Genomic DNA, 26,830 nt, shown 5'->3' with positions numbered 1-26,830 from the left:
GGACTCAACTGCTGTGGTCATCAGTCGACTGTCCTTTCAATTTAAGACGTTAAATACAGACGTAATTTGTAGTCGTAATACCAGAGCATCGAAACTACTTGGAACTCTTGTGTATATGAACTTGACCGCGCCTTTGTACACTGGTCCCTTCACCCCTACAAACCAACCAACCATCAGGTCCGTGCACATCAGAGTAGCAAAGAATGGAAAACAGCGCAGCTTTGTTGCCCTTGGGGGCGTAGCTCAGTTGGTAGAGCGTTCGCTTTGCATGTGAAAGGTCCCGGGTTCAAGCCCCGGCGCCTCCATGTTTTGTGGACAGTGCATGGTAAGTGTTGGTCGCGGCGAGCCTAAAGACACGCAAGATGTTGCAAAGCCAGCGTCACAGCTCATGTGATGTATACTGACGTAAGGAGAGCAAGACGTAAATGTGAGGACCGGCTGTTGTCGAGGTGTCATCGAGTGCAAATCTGTCTTAGGTATAACGGCCTAACCTCAAAGAAGTCTAGAGAGTGGACAACACGTTCGTCTTACTCAGAGCGGTGGCCGAACGCTATTTTCGACGTTGTGCGCGCCACTTTAATTTTGGCCAACTACGATTCGATACAGAATGCAGGAAACCTGAAAGACACCCTCACGGACACATTGAGAATAGTGTTTGTCTGCGGAATAATGGGAGTGCAAGGGGTCTGTGATATTGATATGGTTGTATGTAGCACTATTTGTCATCAGGGGGCGTAGCTCAGATGGTAGAGCGCTCGCTTAGCATGCGAGAGGTACTGGGATCGATACCCAGCGCCTCCAGAATTTTTAACACACCTACATGCGCACACTGCCACGCAAGTGGGATAATTCACAGCCAGCGAATGTGTCAAGGCAGATACGAGCGAACGATTAGCAGCCACAACTGGCAAGCGTGATGTTACGCGCAGGAAGCACCCTCCTCCCACCGCTACACTGAATTTAGAAACAGTACAAGTCTGCCCTTAAGATTCTCAAACCTATGTCGGAAAGATCTGCCTTGCGCCGAGTTCACAAAAATCCCACTGCACATTCCCATTCTTTACGTGCAGTCGGCTGCTACTGGTGTTGCTAGTTGTGACTGCTGATGACAGATGCCGTAGCAATCAATTCATGGAGTGAGTTGTATGTTTTGCGATACTCTGTCTCTGACAAGCAAGCAGAGGTGACACAGGCGTCAGTCGCGCTTGCGACACCGTGCAGGTCGGACGTATCAGTGCTCCGCTCCGCCGCGTGTTCACAAGGCGTGTTTTCCACTCATATTTCTGTTTGCGAGTGTTGTGTTATTCTGCAGTTTATATCGTTTTCCATTTGTATTTTTGTTGCGGTCTTATTGTAGCGGGTTAACCGCTCGCTATCTGCTGCAATGTCCAGGTTATTTCCGCGAAAATGTACGCTCCGTTTTGATTTCGACAAGTCCACCCGATCTTTGCAACCGAGTTCACTGGAGATACATGACTGGATCGTTGATGTTATTGGGATTACATCCGACCAAGTGCACACCGCCTATTACGATACCGAGCAGTATTGTTTTTTTGTTAAATTGCTGAATCCTGTATTACTGGAGAAGATCATGACGAAGCACGGAGGAAGTGCTATTTTCCGACACCGGGACGACTCTGTAAGTACAGTGCTCATTTCCAATGCCGATGTAGACTACACGAACGTGCGTATTTTTAACTTACCCCCTGAAGTCGAAAATTGTTATCTGAAGGAGGTACTGTCCAAATTCGGTGACGTTAAGCAGATTCGAAATGAACGGTGGTCAAGTCAACATAGGTTGCAATGTTACAGTGGCGTTCGATCTGTTGAAATGCAAGTAAAGCAGAATATTCCATCCCATATACTTGTTTGTGACTATAAGGCTCACGTTACTTACATTGGCCAAACTCCGACCTGTCATATCTGTAATGAGAGTGGTCACTTGCGTCAAGACTGCCCCAGGCGCATGTTTGTGTTAAAGAATTCCCTCCAGCAGCGTAAAAGGCTTACTTTGGCGGATGTAGTGGCGGCCAAGCCGATGACAGAGATTGGGATCCCTAGTTCTGAAATGCCTTCGGAACAGCAACAAGAATTTCGCTCTGATGAGTTTCCGGTTCTGGTTCGGAGAGAAAAAGGTGCGTTGCCCCCTGCGAAACTCGATGCCGCGACCAATAAGAGGCGCAGAACTTGTGACAGCAGTGGTTCTGATAACGACACCTCTAGTGCGCATGAGACCGCGAAAAAGGACGATCGGGAATCCGGCTCGGAAACGAAAGCTCCAATCGGTGAGGCTATTGTGGACGCTTCTCCTCCCACAATTTCAAGTGCCGCTACTTCCGTGGAAGTTAAGCAGTTACCGCTGGCTAGTGCCTTAGAACTTCCGCGACAGCCAACTCAGACCGACCAACCTGTACGTGTTGCTCACATTCCTGCAGGAAGTACACACACAGAGGCCTGTGATGGTGGTACACAAACATCTCTGAGCGCCGACGGTACACATCACGTGGCAGCCGCTTCGGTTCAGGACTCACAACAAGGGGAATGTCAACAACTCCAGGAAATAATACAAACACAGCTGTCCGGGTCTGTCGATGACAACAAACAGCTGCGGGCAGAGAATGTTGCCAAACAGGCTGATAGTGCGAGTGATAGTTCAGCTGCTCGCTCGCCGGCGGTATCGCCGCGTGCGATCCCTTCGCGGGATGTGCCGGGAGAGCAGATTGACATCACCCACGACCCTCCCACGCCGCCGGCTGCGGAGGTGCTCCACAGTGTCCGCCCCAGGATCAGAGTGCAACCTAATGTAAATGCTGTGCGTAAAAAGAGTAAGAACAAAGACGCAAGAATACAACTCAGTGACGTCACAGACTCGAATTTCCCGGCCACAAATATGGAATGGCATGAAGATGTGGCCCTTTAAAGACATTTGCTCCCTCCGCCTCTGCAACGTACTGCCATTATGTCGCAGGCCTATACGATCACGACATTAAATATTAATAAAATCCGGTCGGAGGTGAAACTGAGTGCCTTAAAACAATATCTCTATGAGTCGGGAACAGATATCGCTCTTTTGCAGGAGGTGGCCATGCCACATTTAACTCTTCCAGGTTTTGTTGCTATTACTAATTTTTCCCCCGACTCGAACGTGGGGACTGCCATCTTACTTAGAGAAGGCATTCCCGCCACTCAGATTGACAAGTTAGATTCGGGTAGAGGTGTGGGTGTCACCGTTTTTGGCGTCACCATCATTAACTTGTACGCGCCTTCTGGTAGTACCTATAGAGCGGAACGAGCAAATTTTTTTAAGGAACATATCATCTATTTGTTACGGAAAAATCCCGAACGTGTTATCATTGGAGGTGATTTTAATTGTGTTTTATCCCAGAAAGATCAGTCCCCGAATTTTAATTATTCGCCTGAATTAAAGCGTCTCGTGACAGACCTCAAACTGAAAGACGCGTGGGAAATTAGGTACCCGACCTTGGTACGATTCACACACATCGTCGCGAATTCATGCAGCAGAATTGACAGGATTTATGTTTCCGACGTTTTAGAGAAAGTCTTGTTACAAATTGAAACAATACCCTCCAGCTTCTCCGATCACAGTGGTGTCGTTGCGTGCCTGAATTTGCTGCCACAACCAACGCGTTGGTATAAAAATCAATGGAACTTGAACGTCTCCTTATTAACGGATGCTGACCTAGAGGCGGCGGTGCGACGCACTTGGGAGCAGTGTTTGCGCACTACCACAAACTTTCGTAGCACCATAGCGTGGTGGACTCAGCATGCAAAACCCAACCTGCGAAAGGTTATTATATTCTTCGGTATTGACAGAGCAGCCGCGATAAAGAAGACGATGGAGTTCTACTACACTATCTTACGCGACCTCTGTGATAGAGCCGACGCCGCGAACACCAGAATAGACGACATTCGAAAAATAAAGGCGAAATTAATCAATCTTAAGAGGATGCAGCTGGAAGGTCTTAAGATCAAATCAAAAGTGAAGTCGGTCAGAGACGATGAAACAGCCGCTCTATACCACCTAGTCAAACATGCTAAGAACAGACGGAGGACTTTTATTGAGGCCCTGAAACTAGGTGATGGCACGACTGTCGACACCCAGCGAGAGATTATCAAGGCACTACACGATTATTTTGTTGACACTTACACGTCAGTGGCTACTCACGACGACTGCTATGACGAACTGTTTAGTGCCATTTCCTCTCCCATAACTAGAGAAGACAATGACACCATTTCTTTGGAATTTAGTAATAAAGATGTTTTGGAGATTGTCTGCCACTCGCCGATCAGGAAGTCCCCTGGTCCTGACGGATTACCCATTGAATTTTACAGGAGGTATTGGCACATCATCGGGGACAAAATCACCCAATTAGTGAACGAAGTTTTTCAAGGGAAGCCTATACCACTTGCCTTTAAGGAATGCAAAATTGTGCTTATCCCTAAAAGCAGAGGTACAAAAAATATCGCCAACTTCCGCCCCATTTCATTGTTAAACTCCGATTATAAAATAGTCGCCCGTGCAATCAACACGCGAATAATGCCACTCACTGCAAAATCCATTGGACGTCAGCAGACATGTGCTTTCGGGAGAACTGTATTGCAAACGGCAGCTTTTTACCGGGATATCATTGCTTTAACGAACGCCAGTAACGTGAAGTGTGGGCTGATTTTTCTGGACTTTTTTAAAGCCTTTGACCTCGTCACTCACGAGTACCTCCTTGAAACCATGAAAAGATTCGGTTTCTTGCGGAACGCGATAGACATGATCAAAAACATGGCACTGGGGATCAACGCAAGACTTTCTGTCAACTCGCAACTAACCCAACCGATTCAAATCACCAGAGGGATACCACAAGGCAGCCCTTTGTCCATGTTACTTTTTGTTCTTTCACTCGAACCTCTGTTACTCCAACTGCAGGCGAAACTCACAGGGCTAACACTTTCAGGAAAAAAAACTGTCGTAGGCGCCTATGCCGACGATGTGGGTGTGGTTGTCCGCAATGAGAATGATGTCACCACTTTAGCGGCTCACCTCCAGCAATACTGTTTGGCGTCGGGGGCTAAATTGAATGACAAGAAAAGTAAATTTATTAACCTCTGTGGCCTCCAGCATTTGCAAGTGGGCTACGCTCAGGAAGTCAGCGTCCACAAGGCTCTCGGCGTCATATTGACGGCGTCCTCTTTAAAGATGGCGGCGGCTAACTGGAGGGAAATAGTGCGTAAACTTAACGGTGCTCTCATTGACAATTCCCACAGAAGCCTCAATCAATTTGAACGGATCCATCTGGTCAACTCCTGTATTTTATCAAAAGCCTTCTACACGGCGCAGCTCCTGCCACTGCCTGCCGTCATTGCTAAGCAAATTATGTCGAAGGTCACCCATTTTATTTGGAGAGGGGAAATTTTTCGCGTGTCTGCCAAAACTGCGACACTCCATCCCCAGAATGGAGGGATGGGATTAGTAGATATCAAGGTGAAAGCGATGGCTCTCTATGTTAAAAGGACGGCCGCTATCATTAACAATGATCCTTCCGGCATTACAGCGCAATTATTCACTGCCGTCAGGCCGCAAAGCCTTGATCCACCGCTGAATATTCAGCCCATCAGTTATCGGCTCAAACATATCAGAGAATATTACCTTTCACGGAGCTACATCAGTCAAGAGGTCTTAAATTCTCAACATTTAACTGCACAAGCGATAATAGCGGACTGGAGACAACACGAAGGAAAGAATCCATTGGCAACGAAGCTCGGTGGCATGAACTGGGATATCGTATGGCGCAATGTCAGTTCCCGTGTCCTCAGTTCCGATGCTCGCACTGCTTGGTACAAAGCCATCAATGAAGTGGTTAGCACGAACGAGAGATTACACAAAATCGGGCTCAGTGACACCCCTCTCTGTCATCACTGCCAACTGACGGATACAGTTCTCCACCGCTACACCTGCGGGGAACGTCTCCAGAACTGGGCTTGGCTTCGAGAAAAAATAGCTCTTCTTACCAGGACTACAACCGCCAATGTTTCGTCAACACTACTGTCTCGTCCTGATGTGCAATTTTATCCGCAGACGAAAAACAATGCAGTTTTGTGGTTGCTGGGTACCTATTCCAGCTACGTCTTTAATAATTTTGGCGGTGACAATTTTTTGGAATTCAAGATGTTTATGAATATCGAATTCGCCAAAACATGCACGTACCCGAATCATGGGAAACTCTTCGGCAATATGCTAAAAATAGCCTTTAATCGCATGGGTATCGGATAGGTCACCTGAGTGTACGGGGGTGAGGCCGGGCCGCGGGACACCAGTAGTGCCGCGAAGAGGCCCCACTGCTTCTGTGTCGTGTCCTGCCTCCCCCTCACACTGGGGCCTTCACTGACTTGCTGCACACTGGCTACAGGAACTTTCATTGAGTGAGATAAGAAGCTGTGTTTATGTTAGGTTTATTCTTCGAGCAGCAAATCTACCTTGCCCAGGAGGGCAGTCTTTTCGTTGTCATTTTCAACATTCAACTTTATTTTCATAGAAGGTTAAGGGTTTAGTTTTTCATAGAAAAAAGTGGAAAAAAAAAATAGCTCAGTCGGTAGAGCATTAGGCTTTTAACCTAAGGGTCCAGGGTTCAAGTAAAAAAAAAAAAAAAAAAAAAAAAAAGTGGCGCAATTGGTTAGCGCACGGTACTTATAAGGCAGTAGCCGTGAGCAATGCCGGGGTTGTGAGTTCGAGCCTCACCTGGGGCACACTTTTATTTCGTAGCAGCTGACTCTGAAAGCATCGGGACGCGAAAAAAAAATTAAAAAAAAAAAAAAAAAAAAAAAGATGGTAGAGCGCTCGCTTAGCATGCGAGAGGTACTGGGATCGATACCCAGCGCCTCCAGAATTTTTAACACACCTACATGCGCACACTGCCACGCAAGTGGGATAATTCACAGCCAGCGAATGTGTCAAGGCAGATACGAGCGAACGATTAGCAGCCACAACTGGCAAGCGTGATGTTACGCGCAGGAAGCACCCTCCTCCCACCGCTACACTGAATTTAGAAACAGTACAAGTCTGCCCTTAAGATTCTCAAACCTATGTCGGAAAGATCTGCCTTGCGCCGAGTTCACAAAAATCCCACTGCACATTCCCATTCTTTACGTGCAGTCGGCTGCTACTGGTGTTGCTAGTTGTGACTGCTGATGACAGATGCCGTAGCAATCAATTCATGGAGTGAGTTGTATGTTTTGCGATACTCTGTCTCTGACAAGCAAGCAGAGGTGACACAGGCGCGAACACGGGAAGCTTGCAGCCCCTCGCTGCCTGCAGACACCGAGCAGCCACACTAGGTGGGCGGCCTAAGCCGTAGGCGAAATGTGCTCACTCGCTTGGGCGCGACGTCAAGCTCTAAATAAGGCTTTCACTAGCGTGAGCGTTGCGTGAGCGTCGTGGAAGGTCGGAAAAGTCGTCTGCATGGGTGAGTGCCATGTTTGGGGAGCGTTTCGTAGTTTGCGCAGTGCAATGGAGACGCGGAAACGTGTTGTGGCCCAGTGTTTTGCAGTTGGACGACAAGAGTGGTACACAGTAGTAAAGTGCGAGGCAGTGAGTTGGCATGAACAGTCGAGTGCACAATTGGGCTTCAGATGTGCTTGTTACCTCAGGCGCGGTGTGATTGTCGACAAGGTTTGTGACTGTCCTTTCAAAAAATGGCTCTGAGCACTATGGGACTCAACTGCTGTGGTCATCAGTCGACTGTCCTTTCAATTTAAGACGTTAAATACAGACGTAATTTGTAGTCGTAATACCAGAGCATCGAAACTACTTGGAACTCTTGTGTATATGAACTTGACCGCGCCTTTGTACACTGGTCCCTTCACCCCTACAAACCAACCAACCATCAGGTCCGTGCACATCAGAGTAGCAAAGAATGGAAAACAGCGCAGCTTTGTTGCCCTTGGGGGCGTAGCTCAGTTGGTAGAGCGTTCGCTTTGCATGTGAAAGGTCCCGGGTTCAAGCCCCGGCGCCTCCATGTTTTGTGGACAGTGCATGGTAAGTGTTGGTCGCGGCGAGCCTAAAGACACGCAAGATGTTGCAAAGCCAGCGTCACAGCTCATGTGATGTATACTGACGTAAGGAGAGCAAGACGTAAATGTGAGGACCGGCTGTTGTCGAGGTGTCATCGAGTGCAAATCTGTCTTAGGTATAACGGCCTAACCTCAAAGAAGTCTAGAGAGTGGACAACACGTTCGTCTTACTCAGAGCGGTGGCCGAACGCTATTTTCGACGTTGTGCGCGCCACTTTAATTTTGGCCAACTACGATTCGATACAGAATGCAGGAAACCTGAAAGACACCCTCACGGACACATTGAGAATAGTGTTTGTCTGCGGAATAATGGGAGTGCAAGGGGTCTGTGATATTGATATGGTTGTATGTAGCACTATTTGTCATCAGGGGGCGTAGCTCAGATGGTAGAGCGCTCGCTTAGCATGCGAGAGGTACTGGGATCGATACCCAGCGCCTCCAGAATTTTTAACACACCTACATGCGCACACTGCCACGCAAGTGGGATAATTCACAGCCAGCGAATGTGTCAAGGCAGATACGAGCGAACGATTAGCAGCCACAACTGGCAAGCGTGATGTTACGCGCAGGAAGCACCCTCCTCCCACCGCTACACTGAATTTAGAAACAGTACAAGTCTGCCCTTAAGATTCTCAAACCTATGTCGGAAAGATCTGCCTTGCGCCGAGTTCACAAAAATCCCACTGCACATTCCCATTCTTTACGTGCAGTCGGCTGCTACTGGTGTTGCTAGTTGTGACTGCTGATGACAGATGCCGTAGCAATCAATTCATGGAGTGAGTTGTATGTTTTGCGATACTCTGTCTCTGACAAGCAAGCAGAGGTGACACAGGCGCGAACACGGGAAGCTTGCAGCCCCTCGCTGCCTGCAGACACCGAGCAGCCACACTAGGTGGGCGGCCTAAGCCGTAGGCGAAATGTGCTCACTCGCTTGGGCGCGACGTCAAGCTCTAAATAAGGCTTTCACTAGCGTGAGCGTCGTGGAAAGTCGGAAAAGTCGTCTGCATGGGTGAGTGCCATGTTTGGGGAGCGTTTCGTAGTTTGCGCAGTGCAATGGAGACGCGGAAACGTGTTGTGGCCCAGTGTTTTGCAGTTGGACGACAAGAGTGGTACACAGTAGTAAAGTGCGAGGCAGTGAGTTGGCATGAACAGTCGAGTGCACAATTGGGCTTCAGATGTGCTTGTTACCTCAGGCGCGGTGTGATTGTCGACAAGGTTTGTGACTGTCCTTTCAAAAAATGGCTCTGAGCACTATGGGACTCAACTGCTGTGGTCATCAGTCGACTGTCCTTTCAATTTAAGACGTTAAATACAGACGTAATTTGTAGTCGTAATACCAGAGCATCGAAACTACTTGGAACTCTTGTGTATATGAACTTGACCGCGCCTTTGTACACTGGTCCCTTCACCCCTACAAACCAACCAACCATCAGGTCCGTGCACATCAGAGTAGCAAAGAATGGAAAACAGCGCAGCTTTGTTGCCCTTGGGGGCGTAGCTCAGTTGGTAGAGCGTTCGCTTTGCATGTGAAAGGTCCCGGGTTCAAGCCCCGGCGCCTCCATGTTTTGTGGACAGTGCATGGTAAGTGTTGGTCGCGGCGAGCCTAAAGACACGCAAGATGTTGCAAAGCCAGCGTCACAGCTCATGTGATGTATACTGACGTAAGGAGAGCAAGACGTAAATGTGAGGACCGGCTGTTGTCGAGGTGTCATCGAGTGCAAATCTGTCTTAGGTATAACGGCCTAACCTCAAAGAAGTCTAGAGAGTGGACAACACGTTCGTCTTACTCAGAGCGGTGGCCGAACGCTATTTTCGACGTTGTGCGCGCCACTTTAATTTTGGCCAACTACGATTCGATACAGAATGCAGGAAACCTGAAAGACACCCTCACGGACACATTGAGAATAGTGTTTGTCTGCGGAATAATGGGAGTGCAAGGGGTCTGTGATATTGATATGGTTGTATGTAGCACTATTTGTCATCAGGGGGCGTAGCTCAGATGGCGCATTCCGGCTCTAGCTGTCTGCGCGTTAGGACGTGTCCGCTGCTGCTCCGTGTACGTAGTGGTGACGCCAAGTCCTGAGCTTTAGTTTGTCGCTGTTTGTAAATTTCTGTGTTTCTACGTGTCTGGTGTTATTGTGCTAAGTTTCTGTGTGCTCTCGTCCGTTCTTACGGTTGTGTTTTGGAGGAATTTCGGTTTATTACCGGGATCTCCTCGTAACTGAAGAAAAATGGCTGGAATTGTCCGGAAGAATACCCTGGTTTTCTCTTTCGAGAAGGAAACACGTGCAGTGCAACCTACGGCTTTGGAAATCCATGACTGGCTGACCGACGTCATTGGAGTAAGTTCTGATTCCGTACATACCACCCAATTAGATGCTGACAAATACTGTGTCTTTGTCAAATTTTTTAATCCTGTGGATGTTGAGAAGCTGTTGTTGAGGTGGGGTAGTGTTGCTGAATTTGTGCATAGAGATGGGTCTAAAAGTAGTGTTTCGATTCGGAGAGCGGATATCACGTATAAAACTGTACGAGTGCTAAATATTCCTATTGAAGTAGATAATCAGCTGATTAAAGAGGCGCTTTCGAAATACGGGGAGATCCAGTCCATTGTCAACGAAAGGTGGTCCAAATTGTATAAATTACAGTGTTTCAATGGCATACGATCGGTAGAAATGGAAGTTAAAGCCAATATACCATCTTTTCTTTCTATTGCTGGTCATAAAGCGCATATCGTATATTCAGGGCAGGTCCAGACATGTAATATTTGTAATGAAACGGGTCATTTCCGTCAAGACTGTCCTCGCCGTGTCTATGTCCTTAAAAATAGCCTTACGCAGCGTCAGCGTCTAACGCTTAATGATGTCCTGCCTAACATTCATCAGCCTCCCCCGGCCAGTAATGATGGAGCTAGTACTTCTGATGTAACTGCCGTAAATGTCGCTGATTTTCCTCCCTTGCATGTAATTACCGATCGCAGTTCTTCTACCCACGAATGCGATCTGCAAACTAAAAAGAGACCTTTAGACACAACTGAAGACTGTTCAGACGATGATACATCGCAGTCCAACCGTAAACAAAAGCAATGCAGTGAGGGTGCGGGTGAGGACGTAAACAGTAAACATGTGGCAGTGACGCCAGCAGCAGAGGCCCTCCCGCCGCCAGCTGCTGCTGCCACAGCGTTAGAACACATGGACGCGAAAACACTGGCTCCGATCACGGCGACACAGGAGTCGAGTTCTGAGGAACAGAAAGCGATGGATCGGACTCAGCCCTGCGAATCTACAGACCCACCGCACTCCCTTCCCGTTGCACCGATAGAGGTCGCGGAAGGAACTGAAACTGGAACTAGACTTAACAAACAGGACTGTGTCGAGGCCACCTCCGCCCAATCGGCGCAAGATGCGGATCACTCGCGGTCACACACTGCCACTGCAGAGGTTCAAAGACGCAGGATAAAACCTCAACCGAATCTCAAAGCATCTCGTAACGCCGATAAACAAAAACTCGGAAAAGAGGATGTGAAAGCCAAAAACGTATCATATGAAATAATTTCTGAAGTATCCCCCGAGAAAAACTCAAAGAAACTTGATGGTGCAAAACCCCACTGTAAAGATAAGTCTGACCTGGTAAAGAATCCGTCGTTGAACTGACACAGCCAAGTCTCACTCGAGAAATGATACTGCTCAATGCCACCATGTTCCTGCACAATTTCGGTGACAACGGAATTACCACTATGCCAAATTCGTAGTTGCCTGTTTTTAGTATAGTTTTTCTTTCTTTCTTCTTTTTCTTCTATTACCTCCGGGAGTGATTGTTACTTTTCTCTGACAGTAGGGATTTTTTTGTCCTTATTTTCATAAGGAAGCTACATGTGCCAGGCATACACAATAACAACTATAAACATTAACAGGATTAAGTCAGAACCGAAGATTGCTGCTCTCAAGGATTTCCTTTACGAATCAGGAACTGACATTGCTTTGCTGCAAGAAGTCGTGATGCCTGACCTTAAAGTTGCAGGCTATGTAGAAATACTAAACATCTCCCTCGAAACAAAGGTGGGGACAGCAATTTTAATCCGGGAAGGGATCCCTGTAACTGATGTCGAGAGACTGGACTCGGGCAGAGCAATAGGAATTAACGTTTTTGACGTTACTATTATTAACCTGTATGCCCCGTCAGGGACCTCCAATAGACCGGAAAGGGCACATTTTTTTAGGGAAGAAATAATATATCTATTACGGAAAAACCCGCCAGAACTTTTAATTGGCGGCGATTTTAACTGTGTGCTCAATAAAAAAGATCAGACTCCCAATTTTAATTGCTGTAACGAGTTGAAGCGGCTAGTCACGGATCTAAAACTCAGAGATACTTGGGAAATTAAATATCCCACTGTTGTTGCTTATACGTACATAGCTACACAGTCCTGTAGCAGGATTGATAGGATATATGTCTCACAAGGTATGGAAAGATCCTTAGTTAAAGTCGAGACGATTCCTGTATATTTCTCCGACCATTGCAGTATGCTGGCTTCTCTCAATTTAAGGGCACAACCAACTCGCCGTTTAAGAAGTCAGTGGAAGCTGAACGTATCTTTGTTACAGGACAATGAGTTAGCAGATGTTGTCCACGAAACGTGGAATATGTGCTTGCGCTCGGTAGATCGCTATGTGACTGTTACCGACTGGTGGTGCAACAGGGCAAAACCAAAACTGAGGAACGTTTTAATTCATTACAGTCTTCAACGATCCCGAGAACTCAAGAACACCATAGAGTTTTATTATGCAATGTTACGAAACTTGTATGACCAGGCGAGCATTTCCGGTATTCGTTTGGAAGACATTAAGAAAACTAAGGCCAAATTACTCCGTATTAAACAACAACAGCTGGAAGGACTAAAAGTAAAGTCAAAAGCCAAGACATTATCAGAGGACGAAACTGCTTCCTTGTATCACCTCTTGCGACACGCAAAATACAGGAGACGAACCTTTCTTGATGAGATCCAGACTTCGACCGGTCTGACCATTACTTCTCAGAAAGAGATTGTCAACGAGGTTTACAAGTATTACCACAATCTATATTCAGCCAGTCCGTTATGCGAAGAATCCTTCGAAGAATTTCTTGGCAGCATAGTTCCTCAGCTGTCAGAAGAGGAAAATGAAGGACTTCTTACTGATCTCACTGAAGAGGAACTCCACGAAACCGTCCGCAAGTCTCCTTTACAAAAGTCACCGGGGCCGGATGGGTTGCCCGTTGAATTTTATCTACGATACTGGTCCCTCATAGGAGCACAGTTCACTCAAATGGCAAACGAGATTATCCAAGGAAAACCACTCCCTGCTGCTATGAAAGAATGCACAATAGTACTAGTTCCAAAGACAACTTCGAAGCGAAATCTAAACAACTTTCGCCCTATTTCGTTGCTTAACTCCGACTATAAAATCATAGCTAGAATGTTAAACAACAGACTTTCACTTTTAGCCAAAAAAATAGTAAGTCAACATCAGTCATGTGTACCTGGCAGGACTATTTTCAAAAGTATTGCGGAATACAGGGACTTAATTGCCATCACCTCAGTGACGAACATCAAATGTGCCATTTGTTTTATTGATTTTCACAAAGCCTTCGACCGTGTGGATCACAGGTTCCTTCTTAAAACAATGAGAAAAATCGGCTTTGACGAACGAGCTCTCAGTGTGGTTGAGAACGTTGCGTTGGGAATCAGCGCAAGTATCTCTGTCAACTGCCAAAGAACTAAGCAGATTCAGATACGGCGTGGCGTTCCTCAGGGCAGCCCGCTTTCCATGCTTCTATTCGTCTTTTCCTTGGAGCCGCTACTCCGCAGTCTCCACGCCAATCTAACAGGTATTACGTTAGCAGGTCACAAAACAGTCACAAATGCATACGCTGATGATGTAGGCGTCGTATTACGGAACGTCGATGACATTTCCAAATTAGAACTGCTCCTTAAAAAGTACTGCAGCGTGTCGGGAGCCACCACCAATGCCAATAAGAGCAGATTTCTAAACCTGCGGGGTTTTCAACACGTAACTGTCACTTGGGCAACACCGGTCACTCAGTGTAAATCACTAGGGACGACTCTGACTACGTGTCCACTAAAAATGGCAGCCCTAAATTGGAAAACTACATCCGGATATATTCAAGGAGCCATCAGAGAAAACCTGCCCCGAACTTTAAATCAGTATCAGAGAAATCATTTAGTTAATAATTGCCTTTTATCAAAAGCTTATTATACTGCGCAACTCTTTCCACTTCCCACCATGATCGCTGGAAAGATAATGTCAATCGTCACTAACTACCTATGGCGAGGTGAAGTGTTTAGAGTGACTGGGAGAACAGCTACCCTAGATCCCAGCAATGGAGGTCTGGGATTAACTGATATTAAGAACAAGGCCTCTGCTCTTTTCCTCAAACGGACCACTAGTCTTCTTAATGAAAACGCTACAAGCATTACAACTAAGCTATTTGAAATTCTTAGACCTGCAAGTCTCCACGCGCCAGTTGATGTGCACAAAATCAATCCCCGTCTTCGTCATGTGCGTACATTTTTCGTCGATCTGAGTTATATCAATAGCGAAATAACCAATTCGCGGCAGTTAACGGCCCGAGCAATTATGTGTCTCAGAAAGAAAACTGAAGGGAAGAATAAAATAGAAGAAAAATATCCGTATTACGATTGGGCAACTATATGGAAGAATATCAACCTGCGTGGTCTCTCCTCCGACGCCAAAACATCATGGTACAAATCGGTCAACAATATAGTTAGCACCAACGAACGGTTGCACTCCATCGGGATTAGCCAAACAAACCTTTGTCTCAAATGTAATCTCCTCGATACCACAGTCCACAGATTCACGTGTGCTGGGCATATGGACAACTGGAAATGGTTGAGAGACCAATTGGCTTTCCTGACAAGATCATCCACCGACAATTTTCAGCCTCTGATACTTCTCCGGCCACAGATACAATATTTCCCTGCCACCAAAAATAACTCAATTCATTGGTTAATGGGAACATACGTTAGCTATGTCGTTAATAACTTAGGGAACGACAATATCATTGATTTTCATATGTACCTGAAAAATGAATATGATAGAATAGTTAAATATCCAGGCCATAAGAAGACGTATGGCAACATGCTCAAAATTGTTTTCGAGCGACTGGGAATCGGATGACAGCGAAGAGCAAACAAAAGACTTTCTATTATACAACAATAATCGGAGAAGCAAAGAACACTATATGATTCAGTTCATCTTTAAATTTAAGCACCGCATTTAAGTCGCAACAAATGAAGGGAGTCCCGAAATTTTTTCCCACATTTATTAAGAGAAGAAATTCATTTATTTAACGATTGTCATCAATCAGCACTTAAATTCAAATTCTTTTTTTTTTTTTTCAATTATGAAGCCTAGCCGAGATGGCAATTTATAATTAAAACTACAAAGCGCGCAACAAATGGAAATTCTGCAATTAGATGACGGATGAGGGGCGGCATTGAGGCCAGGCCTCAGCATTTTTTGACCCCTGCCCTCATTGCCGACGCTTATCTGACACTGAAAGCTTTAAATTAAAAATAAAAAAAAGGCGCTGGTTTAAGGCACTAGGAAAATTAAAAAAAAAATTAAAAAAAAAGTGGTAAAAAAAACTAAACAAAAAACAAAAAAAAACAAAAAAAATAATACTATTAAAAAAAAAGTGGTTAAGGCGTAAAAAAAATGGATAAGGCGTCGGACTTCGGAGAAAAAAAAAAAAAAAGTGGTGAAAAATAAAAAAAAAAAAAAAAAAAGATGGTAGAGCGCTCGCTTAGCATGCGAGAGGTACTGGGATCGATACCCAGCGCCTCCAGAATTTTTAACACACCTACATGCGCACACTGCCACGCAAGTGGGATAATTCACAGCCAGCGAATGTGTCAAGGCAGATACGAGCGAACGATTAGCAGCCACAACTGGCAAGCGTGATGTTACGCGCAGGAAGCACCCTCCTCCCACCGCTACACTGAATTTAGAAACAGTACAAGTCTGCCCTTAAGATTCTCAAACCTATGTCGGAAAGATCTGCCTTGCGCCGAGTTCACAAAAATCCCACTGCACATTCCCATTCTTTACGTGCAGTCGGCTGCTACTGGTGTTGCTAGTTGTGACTGCTGATGACAGATGCCGTAGCAATCAATTCATGGAGTGAGTTGTATGTTTTGCGATACTCTGTCTCTGACAAGCAAGCAGAGGTGACACAGGCGCGAACACGGGAAGCTTGCAGCCCCTCGCTGCCTGCAGACACCGAGCAGCCACACTAGGTGGGCGGCCTAAGCCGTAGGCGAAATGTGCTCACTCGCTTGGGCGCGACGTCAAGCTCTAAATAAGGCTTTCACTAGCGTGAGCGTTGCGTGAGCGTCGTGGAAGGTCGGAAAAGTCGTCTGCATGGGTGAGTGCCATGTTTGGGGAGCGTTTCGTAGTTTGCGCAGTGCAATGGAGACGCGGAAACGTGTTGTGGCCCAGTGTTTTGCAGTTGGACGACAAGAGTGGTACACAGTAGTAAAGTGCGAGGCAGTGAGTTGGCATGAACAGTCGAGTGCACAATTGGGCTTCAGATGTGCTTGTTACCTCAGGCGCGGTGTGATTGTCGACAAGGTTTGTGACTGTCCTTTCAAAAAATGGCTCTGAGCACTATGGGACTCAACTGCTGTGGTCATCAGTCGACTGTCCTTTCAATTTAAGACGTTAAATACAGACGTAATTTGTAGTCGTAATACCAGAGCATCGAAACTACTTGGAACTCTTGTGTATATGAACTTGACCGCGCCTTTGTACACTGGTCCCTTCACCCCTACAAACCAACCAACCATCAGGTCCGTGCACATCAGAGTAGCAAAGAATGGAAAACAGCGCAGCTTTGTTGCCCTTGGGGGCGTAGCTCAGTTGGTAGAGCGTTCGCTTTGCATGTGAAAGGTCCCGGGTTCAAGCCCCGGCGCCTCCATGTTTTGTGGACAGTGCATGGTAAGTGTTGGTCGCGGCGAGCCTAAAGACACGCAAGATGTTGCAAAGCCAGCGTCACAGCTCATGTGATGTATACTGACGTAAGGAGAGCAAGACGTAAATGTGAGGACCGGCTGTTGTCGAGGTGTCATCGAGTGCAAATCTGTCTTAGGTATAACGGCCTAACCTCAAAGAAGTCTAGAGAGTGGACAACACGTTCGTCTTACTCAGAGCGGTGGCCGAACGCTATTTTCGACGTTGTGCGCGCCACTTTAATTTTGGCCAACTACGATTCGATACAGAATGCAGGAAACCTGAAAGACACCCTCACGGACACATTGAGAATAGTGTTTGTCTGCGGAATAATGGGAGTGCAAGGGGTCTGTGATATTGATATGGTTGTATGTAGCACTATTTGTCATCAGGGGGCGTAGCTCAGATGGTAGAGCGCTCGCTTAGCATGCGAGAGGTACTGGGATCGATACCCAGCGCCTCCAGAATTTTTAACACACCTACATGCGCACACTGCCACGCAAGTGGGATAATTCACAGCCAGCGAATGTGTCAAGGCAGATACGAGCGAACGATTAGCAGCCACAACTGGCAAGCGTGATGTTACGCGCAGGAAGCACCCTCCTCCCACCGCTACACTGAATTTAGAAACAGTACAAGTCTGCCCTTAAGATTCTCAAACCTATGTCGGAAAGATCTGCCTTGCGCCGAGTTCACAAAAATCCCACTGCACATTCCCATTCTTTACGTGCAGTCGGCTGCTACTGGTGTTGCTAGTTGTGACTGCTGATGACAGATGCCGTAGCAATCAATTCATGGAGTGAGTTGTATGTTTTGCGATACTCTGTCTCTGACAAGCAAGCAGAGGTGACACAGGCGCGAACACGGGAAGCTTGCAGCCCCTCGCTGCCTGCAGACACCGAGCAGCCACACTAGGTGGGCGGCCTAAGCCGTAGGCGAAATGTGCTCACTCGCTTGGGCGCGACGTCAAGCTCTAAATAAGGCTTTCACTAGCGTGAGCGTTGCGTGAGCGTCGTGGAAGGTCGGAAAAGTCGTCTGCATGGGTGAGTGCCATGTTTGGGGAGCGTTTCGTAGTTTGCGCAGTGCAATGGAGACGCGGAAACGTGTTGTGGCCCAGTGTTTTGCAGTTGGACGACAAGAGTGGTACACAGTAGTAAAGTGCGAGGCAGTGAGTTGGCATGAACAGTCGAGTGCACAATTGGGCTTCAGATGTGCTTGTTACCTCAGGCGCGGTGTGATTGTCGACAAGGTTTGTGACTGTCCTTTCAAAAAATGGCTCTGAGCACTATGGGACTCAACTGCTGTGGTCATCAGTCGACTGTCCTTTCAATTTAAGACGTTAAATACAGACGTAATTTGTAGTCGTAATACCAGAGCATCGAAACTACTTGGAACTCTTGTGTATATGAACTTGACCGCGCCTTTGTACACTGGTCCCTTCACCCCTACAAACCAACCAACCATCAGGTCCGTGCACATCAGAGTAGCAAAGAATGGAAAACAGCGCAGCTTTGTTGCCCTTGGGGGCGTAGCTCAGTTGGTAGAGCGTTCGCTTTGCATGTGAAAGGTCCCGGGTTCAAGCCCCGGCGCCTCCATGTTTTGTGGACAGTGCATGGTAAGTGTTGGTCGCGGCGAGCCTAAAGACACGCAAGATGTTGCAAAGCCAGCGTCACAGCTCATGTGATGTATACTGACGTAAGGAGAGCAAGACGTAAATGTGAGGACCGGCTGTTGTCGAGGTGTCATCGAGTGCAAATCTGTCTTAGGTATAACGGCCTAACCTCAAAGAAGTCTAGAGAGTGGACAACACGTTCGTCTTACTCAGAGCGGTGGCCGAACGCTATTTTCGACGTTGTGCGCGCCACTTTAATTTTGGCCAACTACGATTCGATACAGAATGCAGGAAACCTGAAAGACACCCTCACGGACACATTGAGAATAGTGTTTGTCTGCGGAATAATGGGAGTGCAAGGGGTCTGTGATATTGATATGGTTGTATGTAGCACTATTTGTCATCAGGGGGCGTAGCTCAGATGGTAGAGCGCTCGCTTAGCATGCGAGAGGTACTGGGATCGATACCCAGCGCCTCCAGAATTTTTAACACACCTACATGCGCACACTGCCACGCAAGTGGGATAATTCACAGCCAGCGAATGTGTCAAGGCAGATACGAGCGAACGATTAGCAGCCACAACTGGCAAGCGTGATGTTACGCGCAGGAAGCACCCTCCTCCCACCGCTACACTGAATTTAGAAACAGTACAAGTCTGCCCTTAAGATTCTCAAACCTATGTCGGAAAGATCTGCCTTGCGCCGAGTTCACAAAAATCCCACTGCACATTCCCATTCTTTACGTGCAGTCGGCTGCTACTGGTGTTGCTAGTTGTGACTGCTGATGACAGATGCCGTAGCAATCAATTCATGGAGTGAGTTGTATGTTTTGCGATACTCTGTCTCTGACAAGCAAGCAGAGGTGACACAGGCGCGAACACGGGAAGCTTGCAGCCCCTCGCTGCCTGCAGACACCGAGCAGCCACACTAGGTGGGCGGCCTAAGCCGTAGGCGAAATGTGCTCACTCGCTTGGGCGCGACGTCAAGCTCTAAATAAGGCTTTCACTAGCGTGAGCGTCGTGGAAAGTCGGAAAAGTCGTCTGCATGGGTGAGTGCCATGTTTGGGGAGCGTTTCGTAGTTTGCGCTGTGCAATGGAGACGCGGAAACGTGTTGTGGCCCAGTGTTTTGCAGTTGGACGACAAGAGTGGTACACAGTAGTAAAGTGCGAGGCAGTGAGTTGGCATGAACAGTCGAGTGCACAATTGGGCTTCAGATGTGCTTGTTACCTCTGGCGCGGTGTGATTGTCGACAAGGTTTGTGACTGTCCTTTCAAAAAATGGCTCTGAGCACTATGGGACTCAACTGCTGTGGTCATCAGTCGACTGTCCTTTCAATTTAAGACGTTAAATACAGACGTAATTTGTAGTCGTAATACCAGAGCATCGAAACTACTTGGAACTCTTGTGTATATGAACTTGACCGCGCCTTTGTACACTGGTCCCTTCACCCCTACAAACCAACCAACCATCAGGTCCGTGCACATCAGAGTAGCAAAGAATGGAAAACAGCGCAGCTTTGTTGCCCTTGGGGGCGTAGCTCAGTTGGTAGAGCGTTCGCTTTGCATGTGAAAGGTCCCGGGTTCAAGCCCCGGCGCCTCCATGTTTTGTGGACAGTGCATGGTAAGTGTTGGTCGCGGCGAGCCTAAAGACACGCAAGATGTTGCAAAGCCAGCGTCACAGCTCATGTGATGTATACTGACGTAAGGAGAGCAAGACGTAAATGTGAGGACCGGCTGTTGTCGAGGTGTCATCGAGTGCAAATCTGTCTTAGGTATAACGGCCTAACCTCAAAGAAGTCTAGAGAGTGGACAACACGTTCGTCTTACTCAGAGCGGTGGCCGAACGCTATTTTCGACGTTGTGCGCGCCACTTTAATTTTGGCCAACTACGATTCGATACAGAATGCAGGAAACCTGAAAGACACCCTCACGGACACATTGAGAATAGTGTTTGTCTGCGGAATAATGGGAGTGCAAGGGGTCTGTGATATTGATATGGTTGTATGTAGCACTATTTGTCATCAGGGGGCGTAGCTCAGATGGTAGAGCGCTCGCTTAGCATGCGAGAGGTACTGGGATCGATACCCAGCGCCTCCAGAATTTTTAACACACCTACATGCGCACACTGCCACGCAAGTGGGATAATTCACAGCCAGCGAATGTGTCAAGGCAGATACGAGCGAACGATTAGCAGCCACAACTGGCAAGCGTGATGTTACGCGCAGGAAGCACCCTCCTCCCACCGCTACACTGAATTTAGAAACAGTACAAGTCTGCCCTTAAGATTCTCAAACCTATGTCGGAAAGATCTGCCTTGCGCCGAGTTCACAAAAATCCCACTGCACATTCCCATTCTTTACGTGCAGTCGGCTGCTACTGGTGTTGCTAGTTGTGACTGCTGATGACAGATGCCGTAGCAATCAATTCATGGAGTGAGTTGTATGTTTTGCGATACTCTGTCTCTGACAAGCAAGCAGAGGTGACACAGGCGCGAACACGGGAAGCTTGCAGCCCCTCGCTGCCTGCAGACACCGAGCAGCCACACTAGGTGGGCGGCCTAAGCCGTAGGCGAAATGTGCTCACTCGCTTGGGCGCGACGTCAAGCTCTAAATAAGGCTTTCACTAGCGTGAGCGTTGCGTGAGCGTCGTGGAAGGTCGGAAAAGTCGTCTGCATGGGTGAGTGCCATGTTTGGGGAGCGTTTCGTAGTTTGCGCAGTGCAATGGAGACGCGGAAACGTGTTGTGGCCCAGTGTTTTGCAGTTGGACGACAAGAGTGGTACACAGTAGTAAAGTGCGAGGCAGTGAGTTGGCATGAACAGTCGAGTGCACAATTGGGCTTCAGATGTGCTTGTTACCTCAGGCGCGGTGTGATTGTCGACAAGGTTTGTGACTGTCCTTTCAAAAAATGGCTCTGAGCACTATGGGACTCAACTGCTGTGGTCATCAGTCGACTGTCCTTTCAATTTAAGACGTTAAATACAGACGTAATTTGTAGTCGTAATACCAGAGCATCGAAACTACTTGGAACTCTTGTGTATATGAACTTGACCGCGCCTTTGTACACTGGTCCCTTCACCCCTACAAACCAACCAACCATCAGGTCCGTGCACATCAGAGTAGCAAAGAATGGAAAACAGCGCAGCTTTGTTGCCCTTGGGGGCGTAGCTCAGTTGGTAGAGCGTTCGCTTTGCATGTGAAAGGTCCCGGGTTCAAGCCCCGGCGCCTCCATGTTTTGTGGACAGTGCATGGTAAGTGTTGGTCGCGGCGAGCCTAAAGACACGCAAGATGTTGCAAAGCCAGCGTCACAGCTCATGTGATGTATACTGACGTAAGGAGAGCAAGACGTAAATGTGAGGACCGGCTGTTGTCGAGGTGTCATCGAGTGCAAATCTGTCTTCGGTATAACGGCCTAACCTCAAAGAAGTCTAGAGAGTGGACAACACGTTCGTCTTACTCAGAGCGGTGGCCGAACGCTATTTTCGACGTTGTGCGCGCCACTTTAATTTTGGCCAACTACGATTCGATACAGAATGCAGGAAACCTGAAAGACACCCTCACGGACACATTGAGAATAGTGTTTGTCTGCGGAATAATGGGAGTGCAAGGGGTCTGTGATATTGATATGATTGTATGTAGCACTATTTGTCATCAGGGGGCGTAGCTCAGATGGTAGAGCGCTCGCTTAGCATGCGAGAGGTACTGGGATCGATACCCAGCGCCTCCAGAATTTTTAACACACCTACATGCGCACACTGCCACGCAAGTGGGATAATTCACAGCCAGCGAATGTGTCAAGGCAGATACGAGCGAACGATTAGCAGCCACAACTGGCAAGCGTGATGTTACGCGCAGGAAGCACCCTCCTCCCACCGCTACACTGAATTTAGAAACAGTACAAGTCTGCCCTTAAGATTCTCAAACCTATGTCGGAAAGATCTGCCTTGCGCCGAGTTCACAAAAATCCCACTGCACATTCCCATTCTTTACGTGCAGTCGGCTGCTACTGGTGTTGCTAGTTGTGACTGCTGATGACAGATGCCGTAGCAATCAATTCATGGAGTGAGTTGTATGTTTTGCGATACTCTGTCTCTGACAAGCAAGCAGAGGTGACACAGGCGCGAACACAGGAAGCTTGCAGCCCCTCGCTGCCTGCAGACACCGAGCAGCCACACTAGGTGGGCGGCCTAAGCCGTAGGCGAAATGTGCTCACTCGCTTGGGCGCGACGTCAAGCTCTAAATAAGGCTTTCACTAGCGTGAGCGTTGCGTGAGCGTCGTGGAAGGTCGGAAAAGTCGTCTGCATGGGTGAGTGCCATGTTTGGGGAGCGTTTCGTAGTTTGCGCAGTGCAATGGAGACGCGGAAACGTGTTGTGGCCCAGTGTTTTGCAGTTGGACGACAAGAGTGGTACACAGTAGTAAAGTGCGAGGCAGTGAGTTGGCATGAACAGTCGAGTGCACAATTGGGCTTCAGATGTGCTTGTTACCTCAGGCGCGGTGTGATTGTCGACAAGGTTTGTGACTGTCCTTTCAAAAAATGGCTCTGAGCACTATGGGACTCAACTGCTGTGGTCATCAGTCGACTGTCCTTTCAATTTAAGACGTTAAATACAGACGTAATTTGTAGTCGTAATACCAGAGCATCGAAACTACTTGGAACTCTTGTGTATATGAACTTGACCGCGCCTTTGTACACTGGTCCCTTCACCCCTACAAACCAACCAACCATCAGGTCCGTGCACATCAGAGTAGCAAAGAATGGAAAACAGCGCAGCTTTGTTGCCCTTGGGGGCGTAGCTCAGTTGGTAGAGCGTTCGCTTTGCATGTGAAAGGTCCCGGGTTCAAGCCCCGGCGCCTCCATGTTTTGTGGACAGTGCATGGTAAGTGTTGGTCGCGGCGAGCCTAAAGACACGCAAGATGTTGCAAAGCCAGCGTCACAGCTCATGTGATGTATACTGACGTAAGGAGAGCAAGACGTAAATGTGAGGACCGGCTGTTGTCGAGGTGTCATCGAGTGCAAATCTGTCTTAGGTATAACGGCCTAACCTCAAAGAAGTCTAGAGAGTGGACAACACGTTCGTCTTACTCAGAGCGGTGGCCGAACGCTATTTTCGACGTTGTGCGCGCCACTTTAATTTTGGCCAACTACGATTCGATACAGAATGCAGGAAACCTGAAAGACACCCTCACGGACACATTGAGAATAGTGTTTGTCTGCGGAATAATGGGAGTGCAAGGGGTCTGTGATATTGATATGGTTGTATGTAGCACTATTTGTCATCAGGGGGCGTAGCTCAGATGGTAGAGCGCTCGCTTAGCATGCGAGAGGTACTGGGATCGATACCCAGCGCCTCCAGAATTTTTAACACACCTACATGCGCACACTGCCACGCAAGTGGGATAATTCACAGCCAGCGAATGTGTCAAGGCAGATACGAGCGAACGATTAGCAGCCACAACTGGCAAGCGTGATGTTACGCGCAGGAAGCACCCTCCTCCCACCGCTACACTGAATTTAGAAACAGTACAAGTCTGCCCTTAAGATTCTCAAACCTATGTCGGAAAGATCTGCCTTGCGCCGAGTTCACAAAAATCCCACTGCACATTCCCATTCTTTACGTGCAGTCGGCTGCTACTGGTGTTGCTAGTTGTGACTGCTGATGACAGATGCCGTAGCAATCAATTCATGGAGTGAGTTGTATGTTTTGCGATACTCTGTCTCTGACAAGCAAGCAGAGGTGACACAGGCGCGAACACGGGAAGCTTGCAGCCCCTCGCTGCCTGCAGACACCGAGCAGCCACACTAGGTGGGCGGCCTAAGCCGTAGGCGAAATGTGCTCACTCGCTTGGGCGCGACGTCAAGCTCTAAATAAGGCTTTCACTAGCGTGAGCGTTGCGTGAGCGTCGTGGAAGGTCGGAAAAGTCGTCTGCATGGGTGAGTGCCATGTTTGGGGAGCGTTTCGTAGTTTGCGCAGTGCAATGGAGACGCGGAAACGTGTTGTGGCCCAGTGTTTTGCAGTTGGACGACAAGAGTGGTACACAGTAGTAAAGTGCGAGGCAGTGAGTTGGCATGAACAGTCGAGTGCACAATTGGGCTTCAGATGTGCTTGTTACCTCAGGCGCGGTGTGATTGTCGACAAGGTTTGTGACTGTCCTTTCAAAAAATGGCTCTGAGCACTATGGGACTCAACTGCTGTGGTCATCAGTCGACTGTCCTTTCAATTTAAGACGTTAAATACAGACGTAATTTGTAGTCGTAATACCAGAGCATCGAAACTACTTGGAACTCTTGTGTATATGAACTTGACCGCGCCTTTGTACACTGGTCCCTTCACCCCTACAAACCAACCAACCATCAGGTCCGTGCACATCAGAGTAGCAAAGAATGGAAAACAGCGCAGCTTTGTTGCCCTTGGGGGCGTAGCTCAGTTGGTAGAGCGTTCGCTTTGCATGTGAAAGGTCCCGGGTTCAAGCCCCGGCGCCTCCATGTTTTGTGGACAGTGCATGGTAAGTGTTGGTCGCGGCGAGCCTAAAGACACGCAAGATGTTGCAAAGCCAGCGTCACAGCTCATGTGATGTATACTGACGTAAGGAGAGCAAGACGTAAATGTGAGGACCGGCTGTTGTCGAGGTGTCATCGAGTGCAAATCTGTCTTAGGTATAACGGCCTAACCTCAAAGAAGTCTAGAGAGTGGACAACACGTTCGTCTTACTCAGAGCGGTGGCCGAACGCTATTTTCGACGTTGTGCGCGCCACTTTAATTTTGGCCAACTACGATTCGATACAGAATGCAGGAAACCTGAAAGACACCCTCACGGACACATTGAGAATAGTGTTTGTCTGCGGAATAATGGGAGTGCAAGGGGTCTGTGATATTGATATGATTGTATGTAGCACTATTTGTCATCAGGGGGCGTAGCTCAGATGGTAGAGCGCTCGCTTAGCATGCGAGAGGTACTGGGATCGATACCCAGCGCCTCCAGAATTTTTAACACACCTACATGCGCACACTGCCACGCAAGTGGGATAATTCACAGCCAGCGAATGTGTCAAGGCAGATACGAGCGAACGATTAGCAGCCACAACTGGCAAGCGTGATGTTACGCGCAGGAAGCACCCTCCTCCCACCGCTACACTGAATTTAGAAACAGTACAAGTCTGCCCTTAAGATTCTCAAACCTATGTCGGAAAGATCTGCCTTGCGCCGAGTTCACAAAAATCCCACTGCACATTCCCATTCTTTACGTGCAGTCGGCTGCTACTGGTGTTGCTAGTTGTGACTGCTGATGACAGATGCCGTAGCAATCAATTCATGGAGTGAGTTGTATGTTTTGCGATACTCTGTCTCTGACAAGCAAGCAGAGGTGACACAGGCGCGAACACGGGAAGCTTGCAGCCCCTCGCTGCCTGCAGACACCGAGCAGCCACACTAGGTGGGCGGCCTAAGCCGTAGGCGAAATGTGCTCACTCGCTTGGGCGCGACGTCAAGCTCTAAATAAGGCTTTCACTAGCGTGAGCGTTGCGTGAGCGTCGTGGAAGGTCGGAAAAGTCGTCTGCATGGGTGAGTGCCATGTTTGGGGAGCGTTTCGTAGTTTGCGCAGTGCAATGGAGACGCGGAAACGTGTTGTGGCCCAGTGTTTTGCAGTTGGACGACAAGAGTGGTACACAGTAGTAAAGTGCGAGGCAGTGAGTTGGCATGAACAGTCGAGTGCACAATTGGGCTTCAGATGTGCTTGTTACCTCAGGCGCGGTGTGATTGTCGACAAGGTTTGTGACTGTCCTTTCAAAAAATGGCTCTGAGCACTATGGGACTCAACTGCTGTGGTCATCAGTCGACTGTCCTTTCAATTTAAGACGTTAAATACAGACGTAATTTGTAGTCGTAATACCAGAGCATCGAAACTACTTGGAACTCTTGTGTATATGAACTTGACCGCGCCTTTGTACACTGGTCCCTTCACCCCTACAAACCAACCAACCATCAGGTCCGTGCACATCAGAGTAGCAAAGAATGGAAAACAGCGCAGCTTTGTTGCCCTTGGGGGCGTAGCTCAGTTGGTAGAGCGTTCGCTTTGCATGTGAAAGGTCCCGGGTTCAAGCCCCGGCGCCTCCATGT

General features: G+C 48.0%; 18 non-coding genes across 18 annotated transcripts; all 18 read left to right on the top strand.

Annotated features, from left to right (window-relative positions):
* Positions 1 to 232: 232 nt before the first annotated feature.
* On the top strand, positions 233 to 305 carry Trnaa-ugc (transfer RNA alanine (anticodon UGC)). The gene has a single exon. It is a non-coding gene; the product is annotated as a tRNA-Ala (tRNA).
* A 423-nt stretch (positions 306 to 728) lies between these two features.
* On the top strand, positions 729 to 801 carry Trnaa-agc (transfer RNA alanine (anticodon AGC)). Its single transcript has one exon. It is a non-coding gene; the product is annotated as a tRNA-Ala (tRNA).
* A 7,150-nt stretch (positions 802 to 7,951) lies between these two features.
* On the top strand, positions 7,952 to 8,024 carry Trnaa-ugc (transfer RNA alanine (anticodon UGC)). Its single transcript has one exon. It is a non-coding gene; the product is annotated as a tRNA-Ala (tRNA).
* A 423-nt stretch (positions 8,025 to 8,447) lies between these two features.
* On the top strand, positions 8,448 to 8,520 carry Trnaa-agc (transfer RNA alanine (anticodon AGC)). Its single transcript has one exon. It is a non-coding gene; the product is annotated as a tRNA-Ala (tRNA).
* Positions 8,521 to 9,567: 1,047 nt separating this feature from the next.
* Trnaa-ugc (transfer RNA alanine (anticodon UGC)) lies at positions 9,568 to 9,640 on the top strand. The gene has a single exon. It is a non-coding gene; the product is annotated as a tRNA-Ala (tRNA).
* Positions 9,641 to 17,003: 7,363 nt separating this feature from the next.
* On the top strand, positions 17,004 to 17,076 carry Trnaa-ugc (transfer RNA alanine (anticodon UGC)). The gene has a single exon. It is a non-coding gene; the product is annotated as a tRNA-Ala (tRNA).
* Positions 17,077 to 17,499: 423 nt separating this feature from the next.
* Trnaa-agc (transfer RNA alanine (anticodon AGC)) lies at positions 17,500 to 17,572 on the top strand. Its single transcript has one exon. It is a non-coding gene; the product is annotated as a tRNA-Ala (tRNA).
* A 1,058-nt stretch (positions 17,573 to 18,630) lies between these two features.
* Trnaa-ugc (transfer RNA alanine (anticodon UGC)) lies at positions 18,631 to 18,703 on the top strand. The gene has a single exon. It is a non-coding gene; the product is annotated as a tRNA-Ala (tRNA).
* Positions 18,704 to 19,126: 423 nt separating this feature from the next.
* Trnaa-agc (transfer RNA alanine (anticodon AGC)) lies at positions 19,127 to 19,199 on the top strand. Its single transcript has one exon. It is a non-coding gene; the product is annotated as a tRNA-Ala (tRNA).
* A 1,047-nt stretch (positions 19,200 to 20,246) lies between these two features.
* Trnaa-ugc (transfer RNA alanine (anticodon UGC)) lies at positions 20,247 to 20,319 on the top strand. Its single transcript has one exon. It is a non-coding gene; the product is annotated as a tRNA-Ala (tRNA).
* Positions 20,320 to 20,742: 423 nt separating this feature from the next.
* On the top strand, positions 20,743 to 20,815 carry Trnaa-agc (transfer RNA alanine (anticodon AGC)). The gene has a single exon. It is a non-coding gene; the product is annotated as a tRNA-Ala (tRNA).
* Positions 20,816 to 21,873: 1,058 nt separating this feature from the next.
* On the top strand, positions 21,874 to 21,946 carry Trnaa-ugc (transfer RNA alanine (anticodon UGC)). The gene has a single exon. It is a non-coding gene; the product is annotated as a tRNA-Ala (tRNA).
* A 423-nt stretch (positions 21,947 to 22,369) lies between these two features.
* On the top strand, positions 22,370 to 22,442 carry Trnaa-agc (transfer RNA alanine (anticodon AGC)). The gene has a single exon. It is a non-coding gene; the product is annotated as a tRNA-Ala (tRNA).
* Positions 22,443 to 23,500: 1,058 nt separating this feature from the next.
* Positions 23,501 to 23,573, top strand: Trnaa-ugc (transfer RNA alanine (anticodon UGC)). Its single transcript has one exon. It is a non-coding gene; the product is annotated as a tRNA-Ala (tRNA).
* Positions 23,574 to 23,996: 423 nt separating this feature from the next.
* On the top strand, positions 23,997 to 24,069 carry Trnaa-agc (transfer RNA alanine (anticodon AGC)). The gene has a single exon. It is a non-coding gene; the product is annotated as a tRNA-Ala (tRNA).
* A 1,058-nt stretch (positions 24,070 to 25,127) lies between these two features.
* Trnaa-ugc (transfer RNA alanine (anticodon UGC)) lies at positions 25,128 to 25,200 on the top strand. The gene has a single exon. It is a non-coding gene; the product is annotated as a tRNA-Ala (tRNA).
* Positions 25,201 to 25,623: 423 nt separating this feature from the next.
* Trnaa-agc (transfer RNA alanine (anticodon AGC)) lies at positions 25,624 to 25,696 on the top strand. Its single transcript has one exon. It is a non-coding gene; the product is annotated as a tRNA-Ala (tRNA).
* Positions 25,697 to 26,754: 1,058 nt separating this feature from the next.
* On the top strand, positions 26,755 to 26,827 carry Trnaa-ugc (transfer RNA alanine (anticodon UGC)). Its single transcript has one exon. It is a non-coding gene; the product is annotated as a tRNA-Ala (tRNA).
* Positions 26,828 to 26,830: the final 3 nt, after the last annotated feature.

Source organism: Schistocerca nitens, unplaced genomic scaffold (assembly GCF_023898315.1).
Source record: "Schistocerca nitens isolate TAMUIC-IGC-003100 unplaced genomic scaffold, iqSchNite1.1 HiC_scaffold_372, whole genome shotgun sequence".
Taxonomy (NCBI): Eukaryota; Metazoa; Arthropoda; class Insecta; order Orthoptera; family Acrididae; genus Schistocerca; species Schistocerca nitens.
The sequence above is the reverse complement of the archived record's forward strand: the minus strand, read 5'-3'. Positions and strand labels throughout refer to the sequence as shown.